We start from the raw sequence: 16559 nt of genomic DNA, 5'->3' as shown, positions 1-16559 counted from the left end.
CATCAGGAGAAATAGCAGAAAAAAATCACTTGCAATCACAGTGGCTACATTGTGTTCTCTAAGCGCATGTGTGACTGAGCAATCAGCCTCTGAGAAAAAGGGAACACCAGGGAGAGGGCCACTGAAAGATTACACTGAAACAGCATTCTGTAATATCAACCCTCTTCCTTGAAGCACAAGATGGCCCAGGGAAGTGACAGAGAAGACGACACCAAATTCATGGTATAATTTGCAAAGCCTGCTCCCCTCCATTCAGATATGGAGTCTCTTTATCTTGAGTTGGAATTTCCTTACTGCTTTGGGTCTCTCTCTGGCTCCAGGGCCCCAAGAAAAGCTGGTAGTACTTACTCACTGCTGAGACCAGCCATCTTGGAATCAGATGAGTGTGCCCGAGATTCTGGGAATGGCAGAAATGCAGTATTGCAGCTTCACAGGAGAAATGGCAATATGCTTGTTTTTTGGGTGCTTCCTATTTTTTATGTAGCATAAAGTTGGTGTCCTCTTTCTTCTGTGATGGCTAGCAGGAGGCTGGCATTTTTAGTACTTCATACACATGGCAGTTTTAGAGTCAGAAATCCTCACACACACTCATCCCAGCAAAACCATTCTTCTCTCCTTCAAAACCTAACATGCAGCTGTTCCCAAACTGTCATTCTGTTGTCACTCAGTTCTACTCATGAAGTCATCACATGATTCTGTTGCTATAACAACCTAACATTCTGTTACTAAAGCAAACGTCTCACACAAGGATTTTAGAGATGTGCCACCATCTTGGAGTTAACCTTACAATGATGATTTTAAAATGTGTTTCCTCTGCAATAGTTTTTTACATATAAAACACTATTTTTTCAATCAAACTGTGTACAAGAGCCTACTTTATTAACAAACTAAATTTCAGTAAGATGTTTCTGTGCAAAGGGACTGATATTTTTCACTGTGAAAAGCTTTCTTCCTAACTTTTAAAGTTTATTGTTTTTTTTAAAAATAGCCCTGTTCAAAAACTTAGCTTTTCTTTATGTAGCCTATTCAGTCCCTCTGTGTGATGTGAAAGTGGAGCTGTATCAGCTAGTATCACAGGGGCTGGTCTTTGTGCACTGGATTTTTTAGAACCCCACTCATGTCCCTAACTGCCCTCTGCACATTGGCATAGAGAACTGCTGCGGAAATTAGTTCTGCTCCAAGGAGGGAGTGAACACCCTTTGCACACAAGGATGCACACCAAGCTATGGTGAATTAATTAGAAAGGTGGAAAAGTCTATAGGCTGAAGCCAAACGCTGGTGGGAATCATAGGCTCGTAAAGTTGAGATGTCAGGTCTCTTCAGGCCAGATCTTCCCAGCAAAATCTGTTTTTTATATGGGGCTGCTCTTACTTAAACTGGTGTTACCTGAATTTATGTGAGGTGATTTTTTTAAAGAATTTTAAAAGAATAAAACTCAGAATGCTTGTGCTGTATACAACAACCATCTTGGCTGGTCTCCATCTTTCTTTGTTTCATTACCCCAAGTGGGGCTAATGTGCTATTCCACTAAGTCAGTGTACACTGCTCTAATGGTACAAAGGGGCATTAAAACAGGTGGAAATGGCTCCTGCGAGTACCTCTACACCTCTACCAGTCAGGGTGGGCTGGTAAGAGAGAGGATGAATACAAGTCACAGACAAGGAAGGTTTGTGAACTCCAGCTATTCTGCGCTTCTCCTGAGCCATAGAGTCATATTCCATTAACTGAATCAAATAAATTTGTTCATCTCTACGGTATGAGCCACAAGTACTCCTCGTTCTTTTTGCTGATACAGACTAACACGGCTGCCACTCTGAAACCTGAAATATTCAGGTTATCTATCGGACCTGAAACTCAAACTGGGTGAATAGTTAGATTGGTAACTATTAGTCAGTGTTGCCAACTCTCATGGTTTTATCATAAGTCTCACAATAAATGGCATTTTTCTCAAAATCCCAACTCCTTTACTTATGTGAATCCTTGAAAATCTCAGCGTGACCGTGCTGAAAACCAGAAGCTGTACCAGCACTCAGGTCAATTATTTCCCCAGGAGCAGGCCTCACTGAAGGAAGAAATGTCTAATTACTAGACCAATAACTGCAAGAATTGAAAAGGAGCTCAGGAAGGAAGTGCAGGGGGAGGAGAAAAAAAGAATATATATGGGTGGGTGGGTGTGCGCGCGTGTGTGTGCACACACAGGCTGGCCAGGGTAAAAGGAGGTGTCTGCATGGAGAGATTTCTTCTCTCTCTTATGATTGTATGACACTGTAAATAGAATTGCTGCTTGAGATTCTAAGAGGTAGGGTTGATAAAACTCAAAGCACATAGCGGTGGTTACAATCCAGAGATGTCAAAGCCATTTATACAAAAAGACAGGAGCGGAGGGCTGTGCCCTGTCACACTCAGTTTTCATTAAAAAGGGTGGGGGGAAAGCTTCTAGTTTTCATGGTTATGAACAACAAGCTAGAAAATGGCAAAGAGAAGGTGCCACGGGACTCTTTGCTGCTTTTACAGATCCAGACTAACACGGCTACCCCTCTGAAGGTAGAAAAGTGACCTAAGTGCATCCTAAAGGCTCAAAAACCAGAAGGCGATTAAAAAAAATATCTCAACCTTTTTAAGCCTCTCAAATGGTCTGGGTGGAGGGCTGGCTCATGACTTTTGAATCCTTGGGGATGGCAATACTGGATATCACCATTTTTGTTATATATGACTCACAATTTGATCTGACAGGAACAAGCAACATTTAGCTTGGCTGTGAAAAAGAAATGGAGGCTAACATACTGCAAAGACAGTCAGAAAGGAGGGGGTCCAATGCAGCAATGATATGGTATTAATGGGACAATTGAAAATTAAATGGAAGTCTGCTCAACAGCCAATAAATCTGGTTTATATCTGCCTCACTTTGTAAGAAAGAAACTTAAATATTTTTAAATATACACTCCACCTATGTAGCTAAATCAGATGATGTTTTGGTGCAAAAGATGACAGGAAAAGATTTTAAATGTCCTAAAATTCCCTAGCATTGTTCCTCTCCTACTAGACTACCTCTCTCTCTCTCTCTCTCTCTCTGCCACTGCCTTCAGAGCTACAAAGATCCAATGAACTTGTCAGGCACTGTTATTTACAGATATTAGGTCATCCAATAAGGGAGTAGAAACCATGTCACATGACATAGGTAATCAATTAGAACAAAAAATTCTGAAAAGTGAATACTCAAAGGAGTACTCTCAAAAGCCCAAATGTGATTTGAAGAATATTTGCTGAACTACATAAAACAAACATTTATAAAAATCATTAACAGACCATGGATAATTCATAGACTGAAAGGAGGATCAAATCCCAGGACAGCTATTTGCAAAGAAGAGTTTGACCTGCTCTACTCAGCACATGCATATTGTGGAAGTGGAATGAACTGGCTCCTGAACTTCAGATATTTTTGCATATATTATTCCAGTAATTCCTTAGCTTTGAGTTGGGGGGGGGGAACGTAAGTTATCATGGAACTGCTGAAAAATCCAGTGATTTCTGAGATTCCTAACTCTACCATGAGAGCACTTTCTAGGATCTATTATATGTTTAAGATCCTGGAAAAAGCTGGAGGATAGGAAACCAGAAGTGTTCTATCTTTTTTACTGGGAAGATGCCTTCTCCCTTTCCACATACTAGCTTGCAATTGCTCATTTGAATCTCTAGCTAAACAAATCATCAGCAAGTTCTGCACAGTCCTGTTCCAACTGAATGTTCCAAATGTTTGGAATTCCCATTAAGTGCAGTGGAACTTCTGCCACAACATCCTATTTATTTAGAATTTAAAATAGTTGGTGCTGAGCTTGTTAGTTTCATTTTATTGTTGATGAAAAACTTTGAGAAATTAAAGGGACCAGATACACAGAGCAATTCTTCAAAATAGAAAGGAAGTAAAAAAATCAGGAGATCAATAAAAAAACAGGGTCACTTGCAGGGAAAAAGCTCCTACTTGTTTTCTTTGAAAATTATGTATAAAGTAACCTAATCAGTAATTGGCATTTACTTTTTCTTTTGAATTCTAATGCACTGTATAATCTTATTTGTATCTAGTGTTTCTATGGAAACTTCTCTCCCATGTAAACTTCATTCTATTTAATAATTAAAAGCACTTAAAAGCAAAATTGAATACTTACCAGTACAAGTACTGATTATGTTAATTTAAATTATAAATGCTTTCTCTTCAGTGTGATCATGTATTTTTAAGTCCTTTAGACAATCATGCTTCAAGCACATTTGGGATGGAGTATGTGCACTGATAACTTTCATATGGTAATAGGTTTCAAATTTCATGTAAATCTTTTTTTTTTTTAAACCAGGAGCATTTATCTTTTATTCATTACATAATCCTCTTTACATACAATGGCTATATGAAATATCAGTAATAATCAGTTTCACCCTTTTGATTGCTTAAGAATTTTATGTAGTTCAAAATTTGATTTTCATGTTTTCTGGCTGCAAGGCCTCTGCATATTCTCCCTGGTTCATTTGCTGCACAGAGCCCAATCCTGAATTCCTGATGCAAACATACTCAGGCCCCGATTCAGTAAACCACTTAAAGCACAAGCCTAACTTTAATTGTGGCATTGATGTGATTATTCATGTGCTTAGGGTTAGGTAGGTGCTTATATGCTTTTCTGCATCAGGGCCATAAGGCTGCTTGATTTAACACTTCTTCCTAGCGTACGTGCAATGTTCCTTAGGCCTTGTCTACACTTACAGATGTACAGCTCTGTGAGTTAAACCCGCCTTCGTAGAGCTGAGTAGGGAAACTGCTGCAGTCTGTCCACACTGACAGCTGCCAGGGCACTGCTGTGGCCACATTTGCAGCTGCACTAGGAGCAGTGCATTGTGGGCAGCTATCCCATCATTCAAGTAGCTGCAACGTGCTTTTCAAATTGGGAGGAGTGGGGTGGAGTGTGAGAGGGAGAGAGAGTGGGTTTTTAGGGTGCTGAGAGTGTGTCAGCACGCTGTCTTGTAAGTACAGACCCCTCTCCCTCCCCCACCTCTCTCTCACTCACTGAAAGCAAACGGCAGCTGTTTCTCTTTTTCTCATAGAGGAGATAAGCAGCTGCTCACCAAAACAGACCCCAACCCCCCGCGCTGCCTCTCTCTTCAAGCAAACATTAGCTGTCGGCACTCCAGGAGCCCCCTGCCTGCCTCTTACTCATTCAAAGCAAATGGTAGTTGTGTTTGTTTTTTTGATAAGCAGTCCCCGAAACAGAGCTTTGAAACGGCACTTCCGCATCCGGAGTTCACAACAAAACAAGACAGGATGCTTCAGTTAAAAGGATTATGGGGAGTTTCCAGAGGTCAATCTGTGCGTAATAATGTTACTCCCTGTTTACACTGGAGCTGGAGCTTCTCCACCAATGTGCAACAGCTGTTAATCTTCTTGGGGAGGTGGAGTACCAGGAGCGCCCCAGCCAGGGAGTCAGAGCACTCTATGTGCCTTGCCAGTGTGGACCAGGAGTTAGGTAGAGTGCTCTGGGAGGCTTTATTGCGGTATAACGTGCTAGCGTAGCCAAAGCCTTAGATTCATCACCAAATTTGGTCCACTGGTTGGATCCCTGGCCATGCCGCTGATGGGGAGCACAACATGAACATTGATCCATGACCCTCGATTTTACACTAATGGTGTTATACTGACTGTATGAATATGCCAAAAGTTAACATTAAGCTTGGCATATTAGTCAGCCAGGCTCCTTGCATATCTAAGGTCGGTGCATGCAGAACTCATGATAGCATCAGGGCCTTCTATGATGTAGCATCCACAGACCATTTACACTCCATTTAAAAAAAAAATCATGTAATAAAAGTAAGAGGCTTGGTTCTTACTTTATAGATAATCCTATTCTGGATAACCCTAATGGTTAGAGGACTGGACTCAGGAAGCCCAGTTCTGCAATTAGATTGATGCAGGTAGACCCTGGCACCCACATGGATCCCCATTAAAGTCAACAAGGCTTTTCAGACCCAAAAGGCCCCCCCCTGCACTTACCTGAATGTAGAATCTGGGCCTTGTTTCGGGTTCCCTTCTAAAACTGTTCCTGAATTTCTCCCTCTCTTGCTTATTTTGTTATATTTCCTTTTTGTCAAAACAGTAAATAGAATTATTTTTGTATTTTTCTATATAACAGGCACAAAGAAATGATACACACAAAGAACTGACTCCTCTGTAGCAATGCTAAGTGAATCCACCTCATTATATATTTTCCATTTTCATTTTACAATAGCAAGAAAAACACAAAACTGAAATTCCATCAAACAATTGTCTTCTGAGAGTTACTGTCGCTGCAGGATAAGGGAAAGAAGTTTCCTATATATATATATATATACACACACACACACACAGTTTCTTTTGTGTTGCATAATACACTATTGTTCATTAAACTATAATAATAGAGCAGTTTGTAAGGGAAAAAAGAGGTGGTTATGTTGGATAGCAGTGCAAAAGCATACCATATAACCTATTGTTACTGAAGTTGTTATTTTATGATTGTGGCGCACTTGGCAAAGCCTGATGGTAAACCAAGTAAAATTATATTCTCGATAACTTTAACATTTCCCCCTTTTATTTATATATGGCCAGAATCTGCTACACTCACTCATTCTGTTTAGTACCTTACAAAATGATTGGTCCCATTGAAATTAATGAGGCCACTCACTGAGTAAGGTACTAGGACTCGTGTCAAGTGTATCAGATTCTGACCTTCATTTATTACAATTCTTGTCAGTCTAGTTATAGTAGTAAAATGATCTAGATGGGAAACTGGAAAATTCATATAAAGGAAAGAGGAAAGGAAGTAGGAGACATCAGATGGCTAAATAAAGTTATGCAGGAAAGGAAGAGAGTGCTAACTGTGAGCTAAAGGTAAGACCTCTGTTAGTGCTTGGGTTCATTAGGTTAGGATTGAATATCATACAGAAATAATATCAGGATTTTGGCAGATATAGCTGGCCTTACCATGAAGATTAATGAAAACTTGAATCATATTTTAGAAGGCTTCAATTAGCTTTTTCTGGCATTTCTTCACCCCTGAATATTTTTGATGGAAAACTATTACAACTGTTGAGGAGCCTGGAAGAGATTTTCCTTTTGCCAAATGGATGGTAACATGGCATAATAAACCTAGTGCCCTTTATGCACACCAAAAAGGTAGGGCTTTGAATAATAATGAATAATAAGACAAAATCCAGTTTCTAAGCCAAATTGATGGGACATAGGTCAGAACAGATCTAAAAGGGCAAAAAGCAGTGACCAAGATGAATGAGCCAGTACCAGCAAGATACGCTGTATGACCACGTCAAACCAAAAAAAAAACCTTTATGTAAAAACATAATGGGAGCTCCAGAGCAATCCAAATTTCTGGTACTGTAGAAAAAAAAAGTCCAATAAATTGACCGATCTGTGTAATTATCAGTCCAAATGCTGTGACCACCACCTGATTCATCTTCTTGTAATCTAAGAGCAGTTCTCCTTCAAAAAGCAGTCTCCATCTGACTGGTATCCTGTAACATGTGCCTTGTTAAAAGGAACAGAATAACATGGTATACAAATTGAACAGAGTTTCTAGACATGCATACAAACATGTCAGAGACTTTGCAACTATTTGTGAGATGGCAATTTGTCTGACGTTTTTGGTTCTAAAAGAGTAACCAGATGCTTTGTGGTCTGTTTTGAAGCAGAAACAGTCCACAAAGCTCTGGTTACTCTATTATAAATGAAAAGATCAGACAGATTGCTATCTAGCAAACAATGTTTCCAAATTAGACTAGTGTGATTTTGGTTTTCATTTTTCTATTGTTCATATTCCTGGGAAAAGCACAGTGTGGTTCACCCACTCCAGGCCCAGCACTGCCAGAATTCCAGCAAGAGAAGAAACTCACAGAAAGCGTGTTCATCTTCTGTTCATAGATGCAGGCCTGGCTTGACATCAGTAATTTGATATGGATGAGACCTCATGTTTTGGGAGACAGGGTTAGGGAGATAAATGGCAGAAAACAGAATGTCTTATACTAACTAAAATAAGGGGGAACACCAAGGGAATCATTTACAATAGACAAGAGAACAATGGACAAGCCTGGAAAGTGAGATGAGGTAAAGAGTAAGTTGTGCATGGATAGTGTGTGGACAGAGCATGCTGTACAGGAAGTGGTTTCTACAAAGTGACTAAGTCAACTCCAAAACACATAATGCAATGAATAGTAATGTGTAAACGTGTACAAAATAAGAAGTTTGCTATGTAACTTTGGATGTGTGGTATACCCTATACCCACCCCCTACGTTTAGGTTGATCACCAGCAGGAGAGTGAATTTGTGTGGGGGGGTGGAGGGTGAGAAAACCTGGATTTGTGCTGGAAATCACTTTAGATAAGCTATTACCAGCAGGACAGTGGGGTGGGAATAGGTATTGTTTCATATTCTCTGTGTATATATAAAGCCTGCTGCAGTTTCCACGATATGCATCTGAGGAAGTGAGCTGTAGCTCACGAAAGCTTATGCTCTAATAAATTGGTTAGTCTCTAAGGTGCCACAAGTCCTCCTTTTCTTTTTGCGAATACAGACTAACACGGCTGCTACTCTGAAACCTGTAGTTTTACTGTATGCCAAATAACGGAACCTGAGTAAGGAGACCAGTGAGTTCTTCAGGAACTAAGTGGAAGGGGTCTCAAAAGCTACACCAACCTAGTGGTGTCATGACTTGGATCGGATCCATGTGTCCGGACCAGGTAACATATAGTCTATTATACATGTAGCTTTACAGTTAAGGATTGCAACCCAGCAGTTTAACAATAGCAGTGGAAGTGTTTAAATTTAAGGAGGTTGCCAGGGCACTGGAGGAGTAGGTAAAAATCTCAGGGCGGACCCGCTGGACTTCCCAGAGATGTGGTAATGGGAGATTGGAACTGGGTGGGAAAGAAACTCCAACAAGTAGTGCTGAATAAAAAATGCAGGAAAAAGAAGGAAAAAAAAGATTGCTTTGAAACTTTGATTATCCAAGACAATGCCCAATGGGAGAAAAAGATATAAGGCCAGAAGGGACCACCAGATCATCTAGTCTGACCTTCTGTAAAGGACATCAACACCACCCAGCATCCACACAACTGAACAGAACCCAAAAGCTATTTGTTTAATAGAGGAGTATTTAGCTGAAGGTTCAGGCAATCACTGGTTTGTGCGCCTGTTCATAATGTTTTATGATTTTAAAAGGTGTGAAAAAATGGTTATCACCTTCCTTTTTCAGAAAGTGACAATATGGTGCTAGTGTCTTAAAAAGATCTCTAGGAATCTTTTGTAACCCAATGTAAAAGTTAATTTTGAAAGAACTAGACTAAATGACTAGATAGTCATAAGGGTTCCTTAAAAATCTATTAATAGGCCTGGTTTGGCAGGGAAATAAATGATTTTTTTTCCTACCTCATGCTGGTATCCCAAATCTATGGACTCAGCATTGGAGAACTCAAAAAAGGTTGGTTTTTATCTTCATATTTGGCATTGACATTAGTCTCTCATGCATATTTATTTTGTTCACACAATTTAAACAAACAGATTACAGAAGGATGAGTCTGGTTTGATACACACTTTGAACTTTGGTCAGAAATCCTTCTTCTGAATGCCCATCATCATCTTTAAAATGTGATCATTAGGTATATCAGAGCCTTCTGTCAGGAACATGGGCAAAATTGCCATATGGGTTCCTCTTCAAATCATCTGATTTCAGTATCTACATATATACTTAATTTGCTCCCATCACCCATGGTAGCTAAAGAGCTCACTATCATTAATGAATATCTAGCCTCAGAAAACTCATGTGAAGTAGGATCTCCATTTTACAGATGGGGAACTGAGGCACATGACTTGCTTGAGATCACACTGGAAGTCTTCAGCTGCATTAGGAATTAAACCCAGGTCTCCTGAGTCCTAGACTTATGCCCTATCATCCTTCCAAATAAAATGTGATGACGCACACATATTAGTTTAACAAGAATTGTTAGGCATACAAGTCTCAATTGCACCCCTCTGTCAGATGAAATAAGTAGATTAAAAATATCATGTCACCCAAATCTTCAGGGTAAAGGAATTTTAATACATTACATTATCACACATGCAGAGATGTTTAAAGTTTCATTTTAGAAAGGCTACAGCTAATGATGGGGGGAGGCTACAGCTAATGATGGGGGGAAATGTTAAAATTGTATCTGCCTTTTCTGATAGTCTAAAAACATCTGGCCCAATATATTTGAAGTGAAATTAAGTTTTCTTGAATAAAAAGTGACTTTAAATAAAAATAACTTTATTTTATCATTTATATTTTTGTAATTTAAGCAATTAATAATTTGGCAGCAATTACATTCTAATAAAGATATCCGTGTAGTAATGAGTTAATTGAATTATTTCCAAAGTAACTAGAATATCTATTTTTAAATATAGCTTAAAATATTTAGTGGTTAGCTTCTAGTCTCCCTTCCTTTCCTAGATCTTTCCTAACACCAATGGCCAGGCTAGTCACTGCTTGACTAACACACACAGAATTTGAATGAATGTACTAAACCTCATGAGAGAAGGACTGAAGTGACTAGTCATGTGTATTTCAGTAGTGCCTAAAGGTCAATCAAGACCAGGGCACCATTGTGCTAGTCACTGTACAAACACAGTCCCTGCCCTGAAGAGCTTACAATCTAAATAGACACAACAGAAACAGGGTGGGGGAAAGGATAGAACACACACGCAGAGTGAACCATGTGATGGCAGCAAAGCTCCATATTTATTTATTTATTTGATGGTGGGGAGTTAGAAGGGGATCCAGTAAATGGAAAGAAAAGTGAAGAAAGTGGGGCAAAGAGAACAAGACGGGGAGGAAAAGGGGCAAGTGTGGAGTGGAGCTGAGGTGGAGAGACTGTTAGGAAGGGGGAGAAGGGAGGGAGAGGAAACTATTAATCAGCACAGCCAAAACTGTATGTCCAGAGGTCCCTGTTTTAGTTGCTTTTCTAATATCAGCTAGCGTCTCTGGATGACTCTTCTCTGCAGTTTGCACAAGATTAGGGTGACCAGACAGCAAGTGTGAAAAATCAGGACACGGGGTGGGGGTAATAGGAGCCTATAAAAGAAAAAGACCCAAAAATCGGGACTGACCCTATAAAATCAGGACATCTGGTCGCCCTACCCACGTCACATGGTGGTGGGAGGAAGACACCATCTGGGTCCTAGTACCCTCAGAGTAGGGCGGGGTCTGTCCTGACAGTTCTAGGAACAGGGAGGTGACGGGGGGAGGGGCTGCCCCAGCTGGGCCCCATTTTACTCTCTCCCCCAGTGCAGCAGTCCCGGCTTTGGCTGCTTCTGCTCCTACCAGCTGGAGCCTCTGCCAAGGAAGGACTATTACTATTATAGACACACACCTATACCATGATACGCTTTTAAAAGTAGATAGGTAGTAAACTGTGGCATACTCTGTATAAACATGTTAAAATAAACTTGTTGAAAAAAAGAATATAATCATTTGGGGACACCTTTTCAAAGTGCTGTTTATCTGCCCTATAATGTCAGGGTACTAATTCTGGGGGGCACTTAAGAACTTTGAGTTAAGAAACAACTGGAATATCAAAATATGTTCCCTTTTGAATTATGGAGGTGTGACAGCTCAGACAAGACCTCCAGGATTCAGTCAAGCTTGGTTCAAATACCAAGGACTACTCTCATTGACTGTCTTAAACAGAGTTTTCCTGAAAACGTTCTCACTGCAAAAAAATGCATGTTTCTCCAAAGAACACTACAATTGCCATTTAATTCCACACTAGAGTGCTCTCAGCCTGGGCTCCAGCAGTCTAAGCATATTCTTCCCTAGAAGCAAGGACCTTCCCTAGAAAAGCCCTCTTTTCTAACAGCTGACTTCTTGGTAAGACTCAGGTTTCAGCTCCTTCTTCCCTTCCAATGAACCTAAACTCTTCCCAACTCTTACTGTTTCCCAGGTAGGATGGGATCATATTTCAGTCCCTCCCACCCGCCTGGAAACAAAGGCAGTCCTTCAAAATGCCATGAAAAATTAATTAGGGGTTCATAGATCAAAGTCAACAGCTTCAATTGCACCCCAGGCAAATTGGGTGCCAATGAACTTGCTGAAAAATTACTCTAAATTGTAACCAATACCTAACATGACGAAGAAGGCAAGCAGATGTGGTGGCTCTTTATTATTTAGGAGTGCTAGTTCCCCTCCAGAGTTTGACAAGGTGCCTGCCCTGAAGAGTTTGCAATGTAGAATTTCTACGTGGCACCGCAGTTGGGGGTGAGAACAAACAAGAGGTGCTAACAAAAAACTTGTTAAACTACGAACAGCCTTAGGTTATAATTCAGACAAATCAGGGCCCAGTTCTTTGGTCCATCATGAGCTCTTCCAAGCACAGCTCCCAGCATGAAAAGTAAAAGGGGCGCTACATTCTTTCTGTCGTACCTCAATGCTGGAGCTACCCACATTGCAATTCAGAGCAGTGCTCTTCATTACATCTGGTTGGCTGTCCATGGCCCCAACTGCCCATTCAGGGTGACAGGGACTGCAGAGTTGTGTCTAGCCATTCCATCTATGCTAGAGGAATCCTCAACTGGCTAGTTAAGACAGTTTTACAGCCCCCACTGAAATAGCACAAAGTAGCTACAGTGCACAGATAAGCTGTGCGCCCCCTGTGCAAAGACCTATTATAAGGAAAGCTATGTTGGGCTCTCGTTGAACCTCTAAATTTTCACATGAGTTGTTAAGGTTCCTCTCCCACTCTGAACTCTAGGGTACAGATGTGGGGACCTGCATGAAAACCTCCTAAGCTTACTTTTACCAGCTTAGGTTAAAACTTCCCCAAGGTACAAATTAATTTTATCCTTTGTCCTTGGAATATCCACTGCCACCACCAAACTCTAACTGGGTTTACTGGGAAACATAGTTTGGACACGTCTTTCCCCCCAAAATCCTCCCAACCCTTGCACCCCACTTCCTGGGAAAGGTTTGGTAAAAATCCTCACCAATTTGCATAGGTGACCACAGACCCAAACCCTTGGATCTGAGGGCAATGAAAAAGCATTCAGTTTTCTTACAAGACGACTTAATAGAAATAGAAGTAAATAGAGGTAAAGGAATCACCTCTGTAAAATCAGGATGGTAGATACCTTACATGGTAATTAGATTCAAAACACAGAGAATCCCTCTAGGCAAAACCTTAAGTTACAAAAAAGACACACAGACAGAAATAGTCATTCTATTCAGCACAGTTCTTTTCTCAGCCATTTAAAGAAATCCTAATCTAACACATACCTAGCTAGATTACTTACTAAAAGTTCTAAGACTCCATTCCTGTTCTATCCCCGGCAAAAAAAGCATATAGACAGACACAGACCCTTTGTTTCTCTCCCTCCTCCCAGCTTTTGAAAGTATCTTGTCTCCTCATTGGTCATTTTGGTCAGGTGCCAGTGGGGTTACCTTTCGCTTCTTAACCCTTTACAGGTGAGAGGATTTTTCCTCTGGCCAGGAGGGATTTTAAAGGGGTTTACCCTTCCCTTTATATTTATGACATGAGTGCATGAGGATTTAACCATGCAATTCCCCTCATATATAGCTACACAGCTTTACAATTTTAGAGGAAGTAATGAAGCTTATTAAAGTTGCATTTATTTGGAATTTTTCTGGGGGCAGATGGGCTGCACGGGTTTTTTTTGTTTTTTTTTTTAAGTCCTTGTGTTCTGTATTAGAACTAAGTGAATTCTAACAGCAATTACTGTATAAATGTAGATATTGTTCATGCTATGTAAAAATGACAAATGGCAAGAGATATATTGAATCCCAGAGTCTATTTCCTTGTTTTCTGAAGAAGATGCAGAAGTGGGTTTTGCCCTAGTCACATTCAGTTTTTAATCTAGCTGTAAAATACTATAACTGATAATTGGAGGGAAAACAAATGCTTTTTCCTAACCAAAAGTAAACTCGCTTAGAGTAATTGTATTGAACTTCCATCCCATCTTACAAACATGTATCTTCAGCATAATTTATGAAGACTTCATTTTGAAATATTTATGGCAATTTTTAAAGTTAGATTGGTAAAGATCAGTTCAGCTCTCTGCATAACTTCTCTAATGCCCAAGCTTTAATTGCATTTATCCATCAATGTCACATGCGGTTTGGAGAATAGATGCGAGGCCAAAACTGTTAGCACTGACTAGGAATAGGCCTTTGATTTAATTAACAATAGTATCTCAGTAGAGACGTTAAAGGTTATATTCATCCTGCTTTAATAAATTGGATTCAGACTCTTTATTTGGGTAGAGATCAATGAGTGATGTTCAAGTCTACTTCTTAGAAGTGGCAGAACATAAAGCAGTGATACACTGTAGCATGGTGGTAAGCTTGACCTAATTTTTAAAAAATGATTAATTACCTCACATCATTTAAATATATCAGTATGTTGATCATAGTACTATGCTAAGGTACGCTTCAGTGAGATAAATGACAGTTTTGACTGTCCCCTTGATTCTGTTTTGATATGACCTTCCAAGTAAAATATAAGGAATGGTTTTCTATCTTGAAAGCTATGACATGTTCCTTCATTCTTTTTGCCTTGATGGTCAAGTCACTAACAACTCCGAGCTAATTAAATTACTCATGTGAAGCTCACATGCTGAACATCAAGCATGCATTGCTAGTGCCACATGATCCTCATTCAATTTGTCTGTCTTCAATCCATCTTAATTCGTTTTGCATTTTATGTATTTCATATGCAACACTGAACACCTTTAAAATTATCACCATAGAAATGTTGTTAAATATAAATTCTGGCTTATGTATGGAGCATAGGAGCTGAACTTGTGATCAGAAAACTAAGAACATAATGCCAACTTCAGTTCCTCCATAATGCAGTTAAGACTCGGCATAGGCAGCACCGTTTTCTCGTATTTCATTAAAATACAGAATGCGCTATGGAACTGGGTGCATGATGAAATGTGTCCTCTGGGTATAGCAGTAGCTTCTAACCTGGTGCATCAGAGAGCTATATTTTGTGCATAAATGTCATACACTTGTTTGAATATTGTTGGGTTACAATTTATGCATCCTACAGTTCACATTTTCCATTAAAATAGTTATATGAAAGATGTTATTTCGGAACTGGTAGGAATGCGTGTGGCATGCATTGAAATGGAGCTAGAATTCAGATTACACAGGCACTCTAATTAGGACAAATCCTCATATGATTTACTCCAGCTGTGGATTTGGCCCTCAAAATCCTGAACAAGATTTTCTGATACTATTTATATAATCTTAGAGTGAAGCCTGTGCATCAGGATTTTTGTTCTCACAACTTCATCTCCAGTCATATTTGAAAACAAATCACACTGGAACTGATGAGAAAGTGTCTATTCAGGACAGTCTTAAAACAGTCTGTCAAAAAAACAGTATACGCCAGACACTACAGAAGCAAAATATAGAAAAAACAATATTTAGTAGTTGGGTATTTATTAACAGTAATAGTACTACTGAGTTGAGTCTATGAAGTCTATGTTTTAATGCCAAATACCATTAGAATTAAAGCTGATTGAGAATCTTCCAGCAAAATAGAGGTTGGTCAGAAAATGCCAATTAATTTACTCCAAAACTTTTGATGAAAATGTTTCTGCTTCACTTACTTTTCAACAAACCACAGGTAGAATTCTCTCACAAACCTGCCAGGTTTCCAGCCAGTTCACCAGATGGGCTGCTGGGGAGCCTGGCCTTCCACAGTCTGTGGCATAATGTCAGTGCCACAGTACAGACTCCCCTAGCCCAGAGATCTAAAGACTTCCACATTCACCTGGTTTCTTGTGATGCCCAACTCCCACAGTCTGGTGAGCCAGCTGCCCTGAGAGTCGGACAGGTCATGGGGCCAGCTAGCCTGGAAGTATGGAAGTCCTGAGTTTTCCAGCCCCAGGGAAGTCCAAATGCCAGGGCTACATAAAGCTGCAGACCCTGGAAGCCTGGGTAATTGCCAGTTGAAACTGACATGATTTTTTGTCAGTTTTGTGGCTGCTATTTAGTGGGTGGCAGCTGTGAAATTGCCAAGAATCATGTCAATTTTAGTCAGCTTTTGCCAGGGTCTTTGGGGAGTATTTCAGAAAAAAATTACACCATTTCCAGTTCATGGGAAATTTTTTAAAAATTCGTTTTGTTCTGAATTAGAATGAAACCAAATTTTGAAGTGTCAAAATTTCCTGAAAAGTAGAAATTCTGAGTTTTGGCCAGCTATAATTAAAGTAACACCAGAGGATAACCTTGTCAGAAAATAAATGGAATATTCTGTTTTTCAAATCACAAGTAAAGGCTAACCATATATCAAAGACAAGTTCCATGAAGCTAAATGGATCTTGCAAATGGTGAGAAGAGCAACTCCCAATGAGAAATGTCTTCAGCAAATAGCTGATAAGAGATCATGAACTACAGATTATATCTTTTGTAGAGCAAGTATCTGTGAAGCATGCAAATAAACAGCATTAAAAAAATAAACAATGGAAAAGGGAGGACAAA

Source organism: Lepidochelys olivacea (assembly GCF_965140295.1).
Source record: "Lepidochelys olivacea isolate rLepOli2 genome assembly, chromosome: 4".
Lineage (NCBI taxonomy): Eukaryota > Metazoa > Chordata > Testudines > Cheloniidae > Lepidochelys > Lepidochelys olivacea.
Note: the sequence above shows the minus strand (reverse complement) of the source record.